The sequence below is a fragment of the Camelus bactrianus genome, chromosome 3 (assembly GCF_048773025.1).
Source record: "Camelus bactrianus isolate YW-2024 breed Bactrian camel chromosome 3, ASM4877302v1, whole genome shotgun sequence".
Taxonomy (NCBI): domain Eukaryota; kingdom Metazoa; phylum Chordata; class Mammalia; order Artiodactyla; family Camelidae; genus Camelus; species Camelus bactrianus.
Genome location: NC_133541.1, coordinates 160,651,180 through 160,669,642, shown reverse-complemented (window position 1 = coordinate 160,669,642; position 18,463 = coordinate 160,651,180). Strand labels below are relative to the sequence as shown.

Genomic DNA, 18,463 nt, shown 5'->3' with positions numbered 1-18,463 from the left:
GAAGGGAAACTCTCCAGTTCTCCCTTGATAGGCTTTCTTCCACTGGATGTAACCTGCTGCAGCGTAGGTCTGAGCTTTCTGTATGGAGTGAGGGTTTGATATCCAAAGTTAGCAAATAAGGGTCAGATGGAGAAAATCGACGTTAACAATTTATTTTGGGGTTTCATTAGACAAGATGCACTATCGCTTAATGGCCCATATAACGTAAGTAATTGAGTAGAGAACATTGCATTCCTTACTTTCTAATGAGAGCTGTCTTGCATCGTAAGGTTGTCTGCTTTGGAACTTCAGCTCAGCCAGTAGGGCACCTGTCAGTGTGTTGGTGTGATTGTATTTACACAGTGCATGTAATCTGGGCTTCCTCTGCCCCAAACACTCCAGTGCAGAATCATAGGCTTTAGCCATCACTTAGTTATACAAATACTTCTACAACTATATGATACAAAAAAAAAAAAAAACAAAGAGAGAGAGAGAGAGATTGCCTTTATCAAATTTCCTTTGATTTTAACTGCAAACTGTTGTTGAGCAGCTCTGGTTTCCTTTGGATATGAATATGTACATTTCTTTGCATGTAACTTGGATTTTAGACTAGAACACCAACCTCTTGCTTTCCATGAGCCACAAAAATCATAGCCAAATGACATACGTATTAAACATTTTATTCTTTTCTTCTGAGTCAGAATCCTTGAATCTGGGACTTGGGCTGTGATTTTGCTTTTTGCTCTTCCCACCCCTCTTATCGTCTCACTCCTTTTTCCCACGTGGCCTCCAAGAGTTCATGGTCTCAGAGGAGCAGGTGGACAAACACCAGTTGGTCGCCAAGCAGTCCTGCTGTAGAGGGAGCCCAGCCAAGAGCTAAAGGACATCATCAGAGAGGGCTTCCTTGAAGAAATGGGCTCTACATTCAGTTATGAGGACAGAGTAAGAGTCAGCCAGGAGAAGGAATCAAGAGGGTGACTCAGGTTGCAGGAGCAGCCCGGGTAGAGGCCTGGAGGCTTATGGGGTGGGGACTCGGGGAGAGTGCACTGTGTGGTCCAGGGTGGAGGTTGCCCCTGCTTGGGAGGACACTGGAGTGGGCCTAGGGATGGAGGGCTTAGGAGGAGCTTGGTTTTTTACTAGAATTGACACAGAAGAGGCAGTGAAGGGTGTCAGCAGAAAGTGACCCTCAGGAGAGGTACTCCTGGTTTTGCTTCTGATGTTCTACAGAAAGAAGGGGTCGGGGTGGGCGAGAGCAGCTCTGCCCGTCCCTTTGAGACCCACCCCTTCATTCATTTATTCATAACACATGGAATTCTGAGTGTCCAGGGGAGAGAGGGTGGACTCACAGTAGTAAGCAAAATGTATTGCTTCTTGAGAGTTTAGCATTGTCAGAAGTTGTCTTAGCGTAGAATGTTCTAGGAACACAGCAGGGGCACCTAACCCAAAGTGTAGAGGTTCGAGGGAAGGAAGGCTCCCTTGACAAACAGTCAAAATGGGCTTGGAGGCAAGTGGGAAGTAGCAGCAGGTCAGGGGGCGCCTGAGGTCATTGGGGACCTGGGTACTGAGGTGAGGCTGGGCGAGCAGCGTCGTGGGTGGGGCTAGAACTCTACCAGGGAGCCTCTGAAGGGTTTGAAGTGGGGGTGATGTAATCAAATCTGTGCTTTGGGAAGGCTGTCCTGGCTCCGTGTGTGTGTGTGTGTGTGTGTGTGTTTGTGTGTGTGTGTTTGTGTGTGTGTGTGTGAAGCAGGGAAGAGGGGGAGAATGCCACCAACTGGGAGGGTCATTAGAAGACCATTGACAGGCTGGGGGGCCACCAGTGGGAGAGGGGCGTCGGGGCTGCTTGGGGACGGCAGGGGCAGTGTGGATGCCGGATTTCCTCATGGGGAGAGCTTATTAACGGGGACCCCCTAGCGGCACCTTGTGGCTGGAAAAAAAGGATGCAACCAGGTGGACTTTTCTCTTCTTCCCTGCATTGTGCGATGATCTTAGCTCAGCCAAAATTTGGAAGAGAAGAGCTAAGTTTCAGGGTAGCACAGGACATTGTTGAGCTCGTTCGAGTGAGATCTGATAGGATTTAGTCTTGTGTTGAGATCTGCATGTTCACTTAGCTAGAAACGTCCCGTCTTTTGGATTTCCATAGGGGTATTTATTCTTGATAAAGATTGCTTTCTTGGTGAGAGGAAATTTAATACAGCTGCTGTGTTTCTCAAAAAAAATCTTATCTTTTAAGAAATTTAATATTCAAAAGAATAGCAAAATTTAAAAATGATAAAGTAAGGCTTTGGTGTAGTTTCTTTGGTTTCTGAGTTAATGTAGCGTTAGAGCCTTTGCATTACTTAAATAGCACATCCTTGTCAGTATTTAAAGAGCTGTTAGTGAGCGCCCCAGGACCCACTTCTCAAAGCATCATTAAATCTTGCTCTGAAATAGTGAAGTCATAAAGGTCTTGTTGGCAGAAGCCAAATAGTTGGTTTATAATTTGCAGCATAGCACCCTTTATAAAATAATAATAGGTTCAAAATTAAGAAAGTGGAAAATAATTGAGTTTTTTAAAGCTGAAACATAATCTTTCTTGTGTTAATGTTGCAACTGGAAATTTCGAAAAGAAAAATCCTACTGTAATATCATCTACGTGGAATACATATATGTCTATCACGTTTGCAATGTAACTGCGCAGTGGTTTTTGAAGTCAGGACCATTCCAGCTGAGTTACTGGCAGTGATGGTTGCTGGTTTTCAATGGAAGACCCTAAATTTGCCTTCTTAGCTTTATTCTTTTCTTTTCTGTTCTCTCTCTCTCTTTTTTTTTTTTTTTTTTTTTTTTTTGTAGTGAGAGGGCTCAGTAGTGCTTTGCCAGCATGATTTTGGGGCAATTTGGGGGCAGATATCGTGCACAAGCAGTGAGATATTTCCATGCATTTTACTTTCCGGACATCACCATGGAACATGTGGGGGTTTGTGCCTGCAGGCCGGGATGCTGCAGGACTCCCTGGTCCATCACCTTTATGTCTTGGAGCTGCTCCAGTCAGTGAATGACTTTCTGTGGCTTGCAGGTAAGGTGATCTGATGCAGATGATAAGATGTGTAACTAAGTACTGTTACTTGAAATAGAAAACCTATCAAAAATGGCTCTAAAATACAGGATGAGGGAGGAGAATTGGCTGAGCTGCTTGCATGGGGAATATTCTCAGGTGACTCCCTCATTGTGTCTCCTGTCACTCCCCCCCCCAGCCCTGCACGGCAGTCATCGTGAAGCAAGCATGCACTTTCTCAGAAACGCGCTGAATTTCCTTGTGCCTCTGTTTGTTGGCTTTTTTTTTTTGAAAGCACATCTTGCCCTTTGCTTAAATGCCATCCCTGCCTAGTCACCTCTTACACTCATTCGTCTGGAGCTCGTCCATACATAGCTGCTGAATGGATGAACAGAATGTAGTATCTCCATGTAGTGGAACATTATTCAGACGTAAAATTGAATAAAAAAGAAAAAATAAATAAAGGGGAATATGAAAAAGGCCACCTGCTCTGGGAAGTCCACACTGACTGCTCAACCCGCCCTTTTCCCTTTGAAACCCAATCACTTATGCTCCTCTCTACTCTTTTTGATAGTACTTACCACCTTCTAATAAACTTTAACACTTTCAAAAAAAAAAAAGAGAAATGCTGATACCACTTCAACCTGGACGAGCCTTGATAACAGCACGTTAAGTGAAAGGAACCAGACACAAACGGCCACATATTGTTGAATTCAGTGATCTGAAATGCCAAGAATAGGCACATGCAGAGGCAGAGGGCAGGTGATGGTTGCAAGGGGTTGGGTGGAGGGGGGTTGGGGAGTGATTGCTAGTGGCAGGGGTGTTCTTCTGGGATGATGAAGTGTTCTGGAAATAGATGGTGGTGAGGGCTGCACAACAGTGAGTGTGCAGAAGACTGCTGAGCGCTGTCTCTAGGAGTGCCTGTGGTTGGGGGCGGGTTTATTTTGTTCTCATCCGTGAAGAGTCATCTTGTGCTGAGGCCATTCTACTCCTGTGAGTGGTGAGGGTCAGAGACTTTGCAGAGACGTGTTATTTTCCCACTTGCTGAGTGTAGGCAAAAAAGGTTTAAGCCTGAGAAAGTGCTCCATCTGCAGAAACGTCTTTTAGTTTTGCATGGTGTAAAATTCTTGAGAGCTTTTTAATCGTTGAGGACAGCCTGTGTGGGGGAAACAGCCCGTGAATCCTGGGTGAGTCCCGGAAGAGCTGCGCTTCCCTCCCTGACACGGGTGGGGATTTCACCCCCGTTCAGGCAGTGAAGGGCCCAGACCCAAGAGCGTAGTTGATAGTCGTGAATATTTACATGTATCCGCTGCTTCATCTTGGATATTAATTTCAAGCTGAGTCAGTATGTGGCGGCAGCCTCATCCTACGTCAGGAATCTATAGTATCTGCTCTTTGAGGTGAAGACCTGACAGACTTGATTATTTAACAGTCTCCCTTGAATTGATATGTCAGATTCCTTTGTCAATAATAGAACAGCAGAATTATAGACGTCCTTTATTGCCGATGTGACCTGGAGCAGGTTTAGTCTCTGTGCCTCAGTGGCCTTATCTTCGGTTGGGGAAGATGATAACAGTGCTTCCCTCAGAGGGTCTGGTGGGGGGGGAGTGAGAAGCACAATGGGAGGACTTACACGTGATGCTCATGAATGACCGAATTTAGTGCTCCCAGCCTGGTGAGGCCTCAGGGGCAGAGATGGCAGAACAGACCATTCGTAGCCGGAGCTCGATCCGTGTTGGCAGCTGTTATGATCAGGATCACCCCTGTGGGTTATCAGGCAGTTTTAAGACTTGGTAATATGAATTCATGAATAATGTTAAAAGATTAGACAACTCAGATCCGGTTTACATAGTTCTCAAGATTTCCTGTGAGAAATGGATATTTTTTCCCCATCTTAAATCTGAGTTGATTCTCTAAAAAAATTCTGCATTCCTCCACCTTTTTGAGTTAATTCTCCATTTCTTAAAAAAAAAAGTTTTTAAATGGAGTTACTGGTGTCTGAACTGAGGGCCGCATGCATGCTGAGCACATACTCTCTCAAGTGAGGTATAATCTCCCCCCTGATTTTTTTTAAACTTTACTTTCTTTGTATGCAGAGGTTAGTGACCTCTAATTCTTTTTCTGGAGACTTGTCCATGAACCTGTAAATCTATAATTAGTGGACAAAATTTGATTTATTAAAAAAATCAATGGAACATTCTGCAATCCATTCAAAAGGAAATGCTCATTGACATAAAATGTTTCTCCTTTATGGTGATTTCTAATTTTTGGTCTGCCTTAACTTATTAAAAGTAATCCTCATCATCATAATGACCAAGCTTGCTCTGAGTGGACAGTTACCTAAGGCTAAAATGCTTTCCTCATGTTTTAATTCATAGTAGGTGTTTAAGTGTAGGTATCAGTGTCTCCTTTTCTGCAGCTGAGGGGTTGAGAGATGGGGCAGCTTGTCCCAAATCTCACGCAGCTGGCGCTGGCAGGCTCAGGGCTGGAACCCAGGCTGCACAGGATGCATTCTCAATGGCTCCTCTGATCAGCCCCAAGTTGAGTGGTTTCCCGAACTCCTGTGAGTCCATAAATGACCGATTTTAGCGATCTCAGGTTCATGAAGCCTTCAAAGGAGAGACACCAGTGAGAATGTTAGACAGAGTGGCATAAATTAAAATTGTACATTTTCACAAATGTTGCTTTCTCAGGCAATGAGTTAAAAACTTTATATTTTTTTATTTTAGTGCTCTGTAAACACTAAAATCAAAACATTAAAAATTATTATAGTGCAAAATTGGAGTGGGCTTTGAAAGTCCAACCATTTCTAATGATGTTGCTTCTTTTTCTCTAGTGGTGCTTATTGACAGAAAAATTTACAAAGACTGAATTGGTTCTATGTAGTCTTAGTATGGAGGAAAGTTTTGTCAGTGAATATTGTAAGTAAAATCTTTACTCTTTTCTTTCCTGATGATGAATATGTAAGTTGTTTTCATGGCTTAAGTACATTTCCTCATTTGTGAAATTTGAGTGATGCCCTTTACCTTGTTTGACTGTGAGAGGTGGACGCCTTGTATATGAAGCACCCAAGAGCTGCTTAGTAAAAATATGCTGTCACAAGGACAGATAGTTTAGAAGGATCAACTCTGAATACTAAAGAGGGTGGCTTGTTTCTGATGCATATTCAATATGCATATTTATGAATATATGAATATGGCTTAAAGTAACAAGGATTCAGGGTTTTGTGTGTGTGTGTGCAGTATGAAGTTTTAATGAAATCTTTATCATTCTAGTGAGACAGGGACTAGTTAAATCACCTTAAGCAGACGGCCTTGAATATTATTTACACAGAATGTGTGTTGTTACAACTCAGAATTCATGTTGCCGTGTAACCATCCACTCAGACATTTAAATTCGTAGGAATCTGACCAGAACCATTAAGTTTAGAAAAATCTACATTGATCATTATCAGGGAATAAGCTTCTCTCTTTTGTGATTAAAGAAAATTTTGATTTATTTTTCTGCACTCTTAATAGGTTTTAAAATATCAAAACATTGACTTGACATGTCACTTTTTTTAATAGAATAAATCTCATGCTGTTTTAATGTGCAAATAAATGTTTTTGAATTTCAATACACTTGTATGTTTTCCTGGCTCTTTGAGAAGTATTTTGCAAGATACCTAGATTAATTACTGTTGGAAAAATACAGACGTGACTTTTATGATTATAGGCCTAGTACAGATCTGATGGTTTTTGCTACAGTGCAAGACATGAGGCCTAGGAGAGATTTGCTGCTGATTGCCAGGAGGACAGATCCCAGATCTCAGACTCCCCTCCTGTAAAATGAAGTGGCTGGACTGGATTCTTTCCTCTACTAAGAAGTTTCCATGAGCCTGTGTCTTTTGTTTATATTCAGGAGTATTAGCAATGTCAGATTAAATACTGAATACACCTCCCTTCCCCGAAGCAAAGTGCAGTATGTGCTACATAAGATATAATTATCTGATTCTTCTTTCTGATCCAACAGGCAATTTTTGTGTTGCATCTTTCCCAGCAACCTGGAAGGTGTTTTTAGCCATAGGTGGTGCTGTTGCATCTTCTAACAGTCTTAATATTCCTTTTGCAAAAGAAGGTTTAACAAATGTTATTTTGTTTTGATTCCGTTGCTTAGTGCTTCAGAATAGCACAATGTCCATTATGTCTATCTACCTGGAAAAATTATTCTGCTTATGTCTTAGACTTATTCTGTCATCTCGCTGTGAACATTTCAGACTTGCTGTGCAAACAATGGCAAAATCGGTCTTTTCTTCCAGTGTTAGCAACCAGTGAGCCGGAATTTTATAAAGCAGCTAAGAGCGGCCTCTGGAGCACCTTAAAGCTGAAAAGTGTACTGAGTTCCCTGAGTATTGACCCAGCAGCTGTGTATCATTTGTTGGGAGGTGATTTTGTACATATAAGAAGGGGTGTAGTTTTTTGTCTTGGGTTTGCGTGCACGTGCTGCCACTGAGCCACGTGAGCCTGAGTCAGTTTGCTCTGAGTTTTTCCCTCGTCTGTGAGATGGGGACGCTCGTATCTGCTTTGCAGAATTGTGAGAATTAGAAATTATGTAAAGTGTTTAGCACAGTGGGAATGTCAAAGGGCTCATAAAGTTTAGCTCCTGTTTTGTATGAAGCCATCATTTTACAGTCTTTGGCAGTTACTAAGAAACAGGAAAATAAGAAAAGCTGGTTTTATGCTGAAAGATATTTGAGGAGGTTCCATAGTTCCTATACCCATAATTTAGCAACAGCAGGTTCAGGACAGTTACACAGTCGCCCTGAACCAATGTTAACCCACAGAATTTTTTGTTACTTCATATATATTGGGGCTTAAGGGGACCCAATACCTATACACATGTTTTCTCCAGCAGCCAACTGAGAGATGACACAGAAGAACAGGCAGGCGATAAATGTCTCCTGTATTACTGATGAAGCCACGTTCTCCATGAACTTCAGGGCTGTGGGAAAATGCGTGTCATGATACTGTGGCCCAGAACTAGAGACTCATGCAGTCCCAGTTAGCTCTGGGTCACAGTGAGCCTTCCCTTAAGAGGATCTGCCCCATCATGCACAGGGCTGCCCTGCCATGGAGCTGAGCATCCCGGGTGCTTCCCAATGGTGGCCAACACTGGAGGGAAAGGAAAGGTTTCATATGCCCTGCTTGTAGATCCGGACTCACACCTCAATCTGTTAGTGTAAGGAGGGCTAGCCGTTGTCCAGGGGTCAGGGGTGTGAAGGGAAAAACACTCTCCATGGACCAGATTGTGGAGGAGGCATCCCTTCCCTCAGTTTAAACAGGTGGTGGGATGCAACAGAAGGGTGCTCCCCAAGAGTTTATAAGAGGGGAAATAAGGATTTCCTTTGGGACTCAGACTAGCCATGAAACACAGAAGATGATTAGAAGGGAGATTTGTAAATCACTTTCTTATTAAATTCACATTTGTTGAGCACCAAAAATGTGCTACATTCTTTTCTGAGCGTTTTACAGAAATGAATCCTTCAATCTTCACAACAAGTGAGTAAGGAAGGTTTGATAGTTATCCCAGGTTTACAATGTGGAAATTCAGGCACGGATAGAGTAAGTAAGTTGGCCAAAGTCACAGAGCTAGTAAGTGACAGAGCTGGTATTTAAACCCTGGCTGTCTGGTTTCCAGGCTCCCAGGGATGGGCTTTGGGTGTTTAGAGGTATCTGCATCCCTGGATATCTGTACCTCTGTGCATCACATAGCCCAGAAAGGACAGGGAAAGGAGAGTTACTCAGGTGCTCACAGTCGTGTCTCAGCCACAGTCCACGGACAGTGCACTGTGATTGGCGTTAAATGTCTTCTGGGCAGCAGATCTTTTCGTATAACAGAAATTTAGTCCATTGAGTTAATCTAGAAACCCTTCCTGCTGTGCTTCTGTCCACTCTTGTCATGTGACTGCCTGCCTGTGATTGGGCTGTTGAGGAGAATCTGTACTCATGGTTGAACTCTGATATTTCAGTCTGGTTTCTAGTTTCACATCTCCTGTTACATTAATAAATTCAATTTCTGGTTTTCTTGCATCAGTCTCTCATGAGTTTGGTTAATTTGAAACCAGTCCATGGGAGCCCAGGGGTGCTGACTGTATAATTTCTGATCACGTTGTGGCACTTCTACCTGTGCGGACCTGCGTGGAAGATTTCTGCACAGCAATGACCCAGGCACTCAGCTATAAACGCTGGGCGTGCTTGCTGTTAGATAGTACATTATTCCCAAAACAGGGACCTGGCTGATCTGGTGGTCTGCTTTGTAATGAAGATATCTAAAGAATTTATCTTGTTCCCCTCTCCCCATGTCTCCCCTAAAGGTAAACTAAGCCTTTTTACTCATTGCGGATTCTACAATCTCTGCCTCATCCCATCTTTCACGAAGTTCCTCCTTACTATCACACAACTGTTAAAGACTATTTCCTTTGATTATACACAATAAATATGGGAACATTTGAGAGGTTCTTGGAGTTGGCTCCCTAATCCCTCTAGCTTTCTTTCCTTTTTCCACAGTCTTGAGTGATTCATTCCATGTTGGTAAGACTTCTGCCAGCCAGAACCCACAGTTCCAGGTGAGAAGGATGCAGACTTTATCTCTCCTACCCGAGGGAGAGAGAGAAGAGAATTGAGGTCTGCTCCCCCGTGGTCCCTTTCTGCCCCAGGGCCACTCATGTTCACCTGCAGCCTTCTGGCCTCTGCTCAGAAGGCCTCTGTCCCAGGACTGACTGCAGCCTTTTCTTCCCTTGTCTATATTTCCTGTGCCTTTCAGAAGTTGGTCTCTTCTCTGCAATTCAACCCTGGCAGATGTGATGGTGGTCAGGGAGCTGGTGGGCAGTCATTTGGTGACTCCCAGGAGCCATGATGATTCTCCTGAGTCTCTCATTCGGGGTTACAAAACTGTCGAGCACCGGAGGAAGCCCATTCACGTGAGGTCAACACAACATCACATCACTTTCATTTTGTTTTTGAATTTTCAGTGGAGAAAGTATTTGTAGGAAACTGTTCCAGATTTTCGGCCGCCTGCTTTCCTCACCATTATTCCCTTGTTGGCTCTGGCGCTTGTTTAAAGAACCAGGTTTCTTCTCTGGTCATTTGTAGCAGCTGGGCTTGCCGAATCCTTGATCTGCATTTGAAGCAGAATGCTTCTTCCTGATGTCAAACTGATATTCCTTGTCATGTCTTAATAATTTGTGTACACTCATCAACTGTTTCAACTGAAATGCTCTTTTCCAATTTCGGTTAACTCACATTTGCTGAACTCCTGCTTTCATGCTGAGGGCAGTTTCTTCTTCCTGTAATAAAATTTAGCAATTTGCATTTACTATGGGAAGGTAACTGGCTGGAGGTGCTTATTTTCTTACCAGTTTTAATAACAATTCACCCATTAAAATGTACGGCGGTTTTTACTCTATGCCCAGAATTGTTCATCCCAGTCAATCTTAGAAAATTTTCATCCCCCCAACAGGAAGCCCCTTACGCATATGCAGACATTCCCATCTTCCCCATCCTCCCACAGCCCCAGAAAGCCACTTTTCTCTCTCTGTGGATTTGCCTGTGCTGGAAATTTCATGTAAATCTAGTTACTTCATGTAAGTGGAACCATCTATTGTGACTGAATTCTTTCACACTGAGTAACGTTTTCAATATTTGTCCAAGTTGTGGCCTGGGTCAGTACTCTATGCCTTGCTATTGCTGAATAATATTCCACTGTATGGCTGGGCCCCTCTGTTTATCCATTCATCACGTGATAGACATTTGTGTTGTTTCTGCTTTTTGGCTGTGATGAGTAATGGCGCCGTGAATATTCCTGTAGGAGTTTTTATATGAACATTTGTTTTCAGTTCTCTTACGTGTGTGCTCAGGAAGCAAAATTGCCTGGTCATTCAGAAACCAAATGTTCAACTCTCTAAGGACCTGCCAGGCGTTTTTGCAAAGTGGCCAGGCTGTGTTACATCCTCACCAGCAACGGCTGCGACCTCTGCATCTTCTGTGTCCTCATTAGTGCTTGTTACTCTTTTTTTGATTATAACCTATTGTAGTGAGTGTGAAGCGGTTTCTCCTAGTGGTTTTGACTTGATTTCCCTTACAGCTAATGATATTGAACATCGTTTCTTTGTGCTTATTGGCCATTTGTATATTTTCCTTGAAAAATACTTTTCAGATCCTCTATTCATTTTTTAATTGAGTTGCCTTTTTATTGTTGAGTTGTAGGAGGTCCTTTTTTTTTTTTATAGATACAAATTCCTTATCAGATAAATGATTTGAAAAAATTTTCTCCTGTGTGTTGTTTTTTCACTTTCTGTACGGTGGCATTTGCAGCAAAGTTTTTAATTTTGATGAACTCCAATTTATCTCTGTTTTCTTTTTTCCTTGTGCCTTTGTGGTAATATTTAATATCTGAGGTATTTTATTTAACCTTTTATATATAAAATAACTTAATTATTAGGACCGTTCTAGGAGACGGGTGCTGTTGTTGTCCCCAGTCTATGGATAGGAGACTGAGATTCAGAAAATTTCACTGACTTATCAGTGTCAAAGCTACACAGTGCTGTTGGAATTCAGACCCTCATGTTTGTCCCAAGTATCTGTGATCCTCACCACCATGCTCCACTCCTTCCTGGAACCGTTAATGAAAAAGTCTTTACTTTTTTGATTTCTTGTTAGTTTTTGTTTTTCTCATTGGGGCCTCATCTCCTCATTTCCTTAAAGAGATCAGTGTAGGTTTATTTTAGGTCTCTTGTAGGCAGAAGCATTGCTATCAGTTAACTTCTTTATTACTCACTCCCCAGTGATGGCTTTTGCTAATTGACCTAATCAAGTCATGCTTAAGTCTTTCCTTCTCATGACACTAACAACAGAGTCATGACTTACTGAATGCTCAAAGCAGAAAGTACTTGATTGATTTTATTTTGCTAACCAATCAAACCAATCAAATAAATACCCGGTGTTGAAACATACGGTAAGCCCTCCAGAATAGGGTCACTGTCTTCCTTGTGTTTCATTTGTTTGGTCACAGTGTCTGGATAGTGCCTTGCTGTCCAGCAGTTTTGTTAGGATACGGTGCTTGTGAATCATTCTAAGGACAGAATTTTGACAACAGACTGTGTTGTTCATTTCACAAGGGAAAAGATAATATAGAAATACTGCTCAGATCTATTTTAAAATTAAGTTTGGAAATTTGAGAAGAGTTCAAGAAACCATACAAAGATCTTTTTCACTAATTTTAGATCTATGTTAGACAAATTATGGTTACATAGCAGAGTAACTTATCAAGTAGATTTGACATGAGGAGTGTATTATTGATTATTTGTTTTAGTTGAAATATTCTACCTGGGATAAAATATTCAGTGCCCATAAATGAACAAATATGTTTGTATTTCTATGCAACATGGGAGTAGACTTCATATGTTTCTATATAATATATATGACTGTGTGTTTTAATCTGTCTGTCAGTGTTTTTATAGTTTTTCAGCAATGTTGTAACTTTGGAATTCTTCTAAAAAAATCACCTCAGATTCTAGTGCAGTTTGTACTGTGTATGGTGTCTTATGCATGGGATTCCACTGTCCCATTAGTGAGGAATTTCCTCTTCTATTGAGTTAGTATCAGAGTTAAAGGAACTGTGATTTCTAGGCCTTTGCTTTCCATGTGTTTGCACTTGGGTGTCAATCACAATTTTCCCTTTTTTGAGTTTTCATTGTTCAATTAGAATTTTTGAAAATAATTTGTTGCATCGGTCTCCCTAGAAACTTGATGTGTTTGTGCTTTTCAGTTTTCAATTAATGAAAAATGTAAATACACTCTTGTTTTTAAGTAGTCCTTTTTCACTAGATATTTGTTTACCTCTTTATAGTTAAAATATATTTTTCCCAATGAGTGAATCGGTGTGTATATTTTAAAAGAAACCTTACTTTTTATTCTTTTTATTGTAACAGTTATATTCATTGTAGAGAATTTAGAAAATAAGGATAAACACAGTAATAACTTCACAATGGCCTCTAATCTCACCTGGAGATACAGTTGTAAGGATTGAAATTGAGAATTACAAGTCCTCTTAAATTGTTCTTCTTTTTCAAGTACGATTTGGTTACTGAGACCCTTGAAATCCCATATGAATTGTAGCAGAAGCTAGTCAGTTTCTGCAGAGGAGCCCGCTGGGATTGTGATCGAGACCACGTTGAATATACGGATCGCTTTGAGGAGCACTGCCATTCCAAGAGCTCTGACTTCTGATCCAGGAATATGCGTGGTGTGTCTGTCCAGTTATTTAGGTCTTCTTTAATTTTTTTTTCAACAATGCTTTGAGTTTACAGAGTTTCATTTTACTTTTTGTTTTTTGCCTTTATACTGAGGACAAGTGTGCAAGGTACCAGAATCAGAAGTGTATTTGAGCACCGCCACTTGCTGCCACAATGGTCGCTGCGCTCTTGCTTCACCCGCTCTACAATCTTGCACAGAATAGGACCTCAGTAACTCTCTCTCTCTCTTGAATGATTGTATGATTGTTGGATGATGCTTGAGAGTCCTTGTGATGATTTTATTTCCCCAGCCTTTCCCCACTTCTTTACTATGCCCTTTCTCTTCCTTTCCTCCAGCCTGGGTTTCAGTCTACCTGTGGCATTGATTTTTCTTGTCTGTAGACACTATCTTTCACTGGTTCACGATCATTTTACATGTGGGCTGTGGAAAATTGCTAGATGTCAAGAAAGAGCCAATCGATTGCATGCTAGTATTTTTAGAGTGTGTTACTGTTTTATCGATTGAAATTAAATCAGGCTGACCCCCTGAGCCCTCCCGTGAGCTGTTTTCGCCTTCCTACAGGTGATACTGCTCTGGTTGCTGAATGTGCCCTTTCCCCAGACTTGGTTTTGGAGTTAAGTCACCATCAGTGGAGCCCTCTCTTTAAAAGATGAAGAGAACATTTGCTTCTTCTCCCTGGTTGGGGACTTGGATGAGATGAGGTACCAGATAAAGAATGGAGCCCCACCTCATTCTAACACCCGCTCGTTCCATTCATTTCTCCAGGGAAAAAGAGTACAATTCAACACTATAAACATTGATTGTGAGCTAATGAGATAGACAGGACAACCGATCATTTATTAAATATACTTTCATGCCAGAAACAAATGTATTATACACACAAAAAGCATGCAAAGCACGGTAGTAACGTGATTACACACGTGGGTCCGAGTTCGAGTCCTGCTCTGGAGTGACCAGTCCTGAGAGATGGAGAAATGTTAGGTCAGATTAGCTTCTCCCGGACTTGTTTGCTGTTCTGCAAAGACGGGCTTGCTAGGCGTCCCTCCCCCTTAGAGGTGCTGTGGGGTGTAAATGGCGCGTGGGCAGCCCGAGCACAGCTGCTCATTCCTCGTAAGGGCAGGATAGCATAGCTTTTGTGATTACGGCTTTAAGACCGTCCCGTGTAGACTCTTAGTGCTCCGAAGGGATGCCTTGTGGTTTGGAGATGGGATTCTCACTTCTGTAAATACCCAAGGATTGTGTTATTGGGCCGTGCTGATTTGAATCTATTCTTTAGAAAGTACATATTGTAGATATATTTTTCAAGCATGCATGCTTTTTTCTTTTATTATTTATAGTTCTACCCTCTCTCTTGGTGGGACTTTTCATGGAATCCAGGAAACAGTCCTAAGCCACCTGCCTCTTCACACTTCTCCGTGGTGGTTTTCTTCCCTGACTAGAAGAGGGTTCTGCATAGGAAATTTTCTTTGTTCCCCTTTTCTTGGAGTCTCTCTGTCTGTCTGCCCATCTCTCACCTGTACATCTGTCCATTTATCTACCCACTGAATCTTCTGAGATGTTCCAAAAAGCATTTCAGGCAGCTTACAGAAGAACAGATACCAAATAAACAGGTGAGAAAATGGGGCCAAGTTCAGACAGTGAGGCTAGGAGGCAAGCCTGTGTGAGGGTTGCAGGCATGAGAGACACGCGTCTGCCCTGTGACTTATAAGATTGACAGCAACAGTGTGCCTGAGGCTCCCAGCAGACACAGGGAAACAGGGTTTGTGGGAGATGCTCACTGGCTGCGAAATAAATAAGTGGCTTAGGAGATGCCCAGCCTTTCCAGCTACTAAGGCTTAGGAGAATATTTTGAGTTTCTTCCAAATTCAGAATATTGCATCTTTTCTTTTTTCAGAGATCTATGTATAGTTTGTTACATTCTATACCTGGAAATTTCTCCAAAACTGCTTCCCACATGAGTCCCATGGCTCGGGAATGGGGTGGTTCTTCTCATTGACGGCTGTAGGCCAGAAACAGAAAATGACAGCCTCAAAGGAGCCTGGGATTTGTCAGTTATGTTTTGTCAGTACTGTAGAGTTCAATCTCTTTCACAGTATCTCTCCATCTGAGGCGGCAGCGTGCTCTCTTACCAGCATCAGGAGCTCAGGACCACAGGATGGTGCGGGCTGAATGCACTGCCGTCAAGACAGCTGTGCTAGTCACTGCAGGTGTGGTTCTTTAACATACGGCATTTCATGTTCTTTACTAGAATGTTTCAACAGGGAGTTAATTAACTGAGTCAATTCGCATTTAATAAATATGATGCTTTGTTGAAAAGACAGTTATAGGCAGAATATAAGCTGTGAAGACTTTAAAAACGGTTTCATTACTGAAATTTCTGTAGGGAAGATATACAGTTTATCTTATTTATTCCTCTCTTTTAAAGTAACAAAGAAACAAGACAGAAAAGGCAGAGGATGGTTTCTGTTCTTCCTCTCCGCTTGCAGGTGCCCTCACCTCCAGTAGCATCCATCCAGACACCAGCACTGACACTGGCCGTGCTCAGAACAGCCTCAGACCTGAAGACACAACTGACAAATAGAAGGGGGCCACGCCCTGTTACAGCAGGTGCTCTCACTTTGTGGGTCCTTATGTAACTGCACGATGTTAATCAGGATCGCCCGTTCTACATTGTGTAGCGCTGCTGCGGTGTCTCCTAGTTACTTGTTTCTGTAAGTATTCATGTATTATTCCCCAATGCGTGGTACTACACGCCTAAAAATGCTTTTTTCATATGAAAAATAATTTGCATTTAATATAATAAGTCTGAAAAAAGGGGCAAAAGAGTCTATCCTGGTCCCGCTACTCAGAGATAATAATTAACAATTTAACATTTATTTTCTGTTCTTTTCGTCAGTGTGTATCAGCTCTGTCATAAAAACCAGTGAGCACTCTGTCCCTGTTTACTCTGCGGAGATCTCCATTTTCCATTCGGCTTATTACATGTTTTTCTACAATATTCTATCTCCCCTGGCATGATTTTTAATGACCAGTGTAGCATTCTGTCTTAAGGAATGCATCGTCCATTTTACTTCGGACTTAAATAAACTTTTAAATTCCAAGTATACTTAACTGAAATACTGAAAAGAGAACTGTGGTGGTACAGGAAGGCCCCTAACTCCCTTCCCATTATTTCCTGAGAGTAAAAGCTGTGGAAAATTTGGTATATATATTTCATGACCTTTATGCCTATGAGATACATATATATACACATATGAGAAATCAATGTATAGGTGTGTGTATATATGATTTATTTAAAAATGAGACCATAATATATGTTTCTCTGCAGCTCGCTTTATTCACTCAGGGGTATATCATGGACGTCCTCCCACTCCAGACTCACCCGGCCCTTTCAGATAGATTGGAGGGGTCTCCTGATGTGCGGGTGTCGTCTCTTGTCCACGGACACATTTGGTGGGAGAGTGCTGTGGACAAGGCCCTGGACCACGGCGAAACGCCGGCTCCCTCAGCGCCCGCAGCTCGCCTTGATTTACCGTAACATTGTCTTAATGGTGGAGAGTTAAGTTTTCTCCACTTTCCACTGTCAGAAAGAATGTTTGACTTGCATCCTTCTTGTACAGACATTCCTGTGATCTTGTATGTATATTCCTTTAGTTAAGGCTTCTGGAAATTTAGTCCCTGGATGTGACACTTACATTCATCACAGACTCCTTTCAAGTGACTCTAGAAATTCCTTCTCCATTGGGGAATGAAAAAATGCACAATTACTTATGTAACCAATTCTCTGTCGCTGGATATTATTTCACTTCAGTTTTTCTTCCCACCTTTGTAAACAGTGCTGTGTAAATGCCCTGATGGATACATCTGTTTGGACTGATTGTTTTTTTTCTAAAGGAAACGATTCCTAAAAGTGGAGTTGAGTCAGTGTGTATGTACGTTTTTCAGAGTTTACATATCCATTGATATGTCATCCTCTGAAAAAGTCGCTCATGATTTGTTCTCCCACAGATGGACACTAACTAGAATATCTTAAAAATATTCACCAATATGATAAGCAAAAGTGCTTTTTCATTGTTTTAGCTTGCATTTGATGACCAGTGAAGTTTTGAGCTTTTTTCACTCATTAGCCTTTTGAATTTTTTAAAATGAATGATTCATTTTGTCCTTTGCAAACATTTAAGTGAGGGAGCTTCTTGTTGCTTTGTGACAGCTATTTGTATGTTATGAAAATTTACTTCGTGACTTCATCAACATGTATCACAGAGCTTTTTCTTGTCATTTCTTTCCTTTCATTTTGTTCAGGAAGTTTTTTATTCTTGTTGTGGCTCAAACTACTCTTAAGATAGTAAATGTCTTCCTTAAGGGTTTTATCTTTGACATTCTTAGAAATACTTCCTTATAATGGAATAAATCTCTCCTGTAGGTTTTTTTAATCTCTAAGGTGGTGATTATAATAGTACTTGTTATAGTGAGGAGAAGTTGAGTTAATAAGAGCAAAGGTTTGTATTTGCTGTTATTAGTACTTTTTAATATTTACATCACTATGTGCAATTTATCTTGTGGTCATTATGACAGGAATAGAATTTATACTTTCTAGGTGATTCTGATTGTCCCAGGACAATTATTGAATTCATACTTTTCTCTTTGATTTGAAATCCCACCTGTACAAAATAATTACATACACTAGAGTCTCTTTTTGAACTCATGGTTCCTTTCTATCAATCTCCCTTCCTTACTCCAGCACCATATCTTACATATTGTAAAAATTTATTTAATCACTGGCAGTCTGATTTTTTTTGATTCTTTTCTTCCGACCCAAATTTTCTTGTCTAGTATTATGACTTTATTATTCCTGAAGAGTTCCAAAATATTTTGTTCAAGTTAAAAAAAATCAGATTGGAATTTTCATGGGAGTTTTTAGTAAGTTTTCAATTATTCTTAGGAGAACTTACATCTTTACAAAACTGCTTTCCTCCATGCAATATGTTTATGTCTCTACATTCATACCTCTTACTTTAACCCTCAGTACAGTCCTGAAGTTTCTCCATTTAGAACATGGGCATTATTTTTGAATTTATTCCAGTTTATTGTTTATGTTTTTGTTAATTTTGTGAGAATTTTTTGCTATTATACATTTAAATGCTTAAAACTGACATTTAGA

The 18,463-nt window shown here is 41.2% G+C and overlaps 1 long non-coding RNA gene across 2 annotated transcripts in view; it reads left to right on the top strand.

Moving 5' to 3' along the window:
• LOC141577213 (uncharacterized) overlaps positions 1–18,463 on the top strand; it is a 91,851-nt gene that overhangs the window by 23,364 nt on the left and 50,024 nt on the right. The window contains exons 6-7 of one of the 2 annotated variants that reach the window (XR_012506027.1): positions 15,396–15,509; positions 15,789–16,013. This is a non-coding gene — a long non-coding RNA (uncharacterized LOC141577213). The remainder of the gene's footprint in view (positions 1–15,395; positions 15,510–15,788; positions 16,014–18,463) is intronic. The other variant, XR_012506028.1, reaches the window with a different exon arrangement.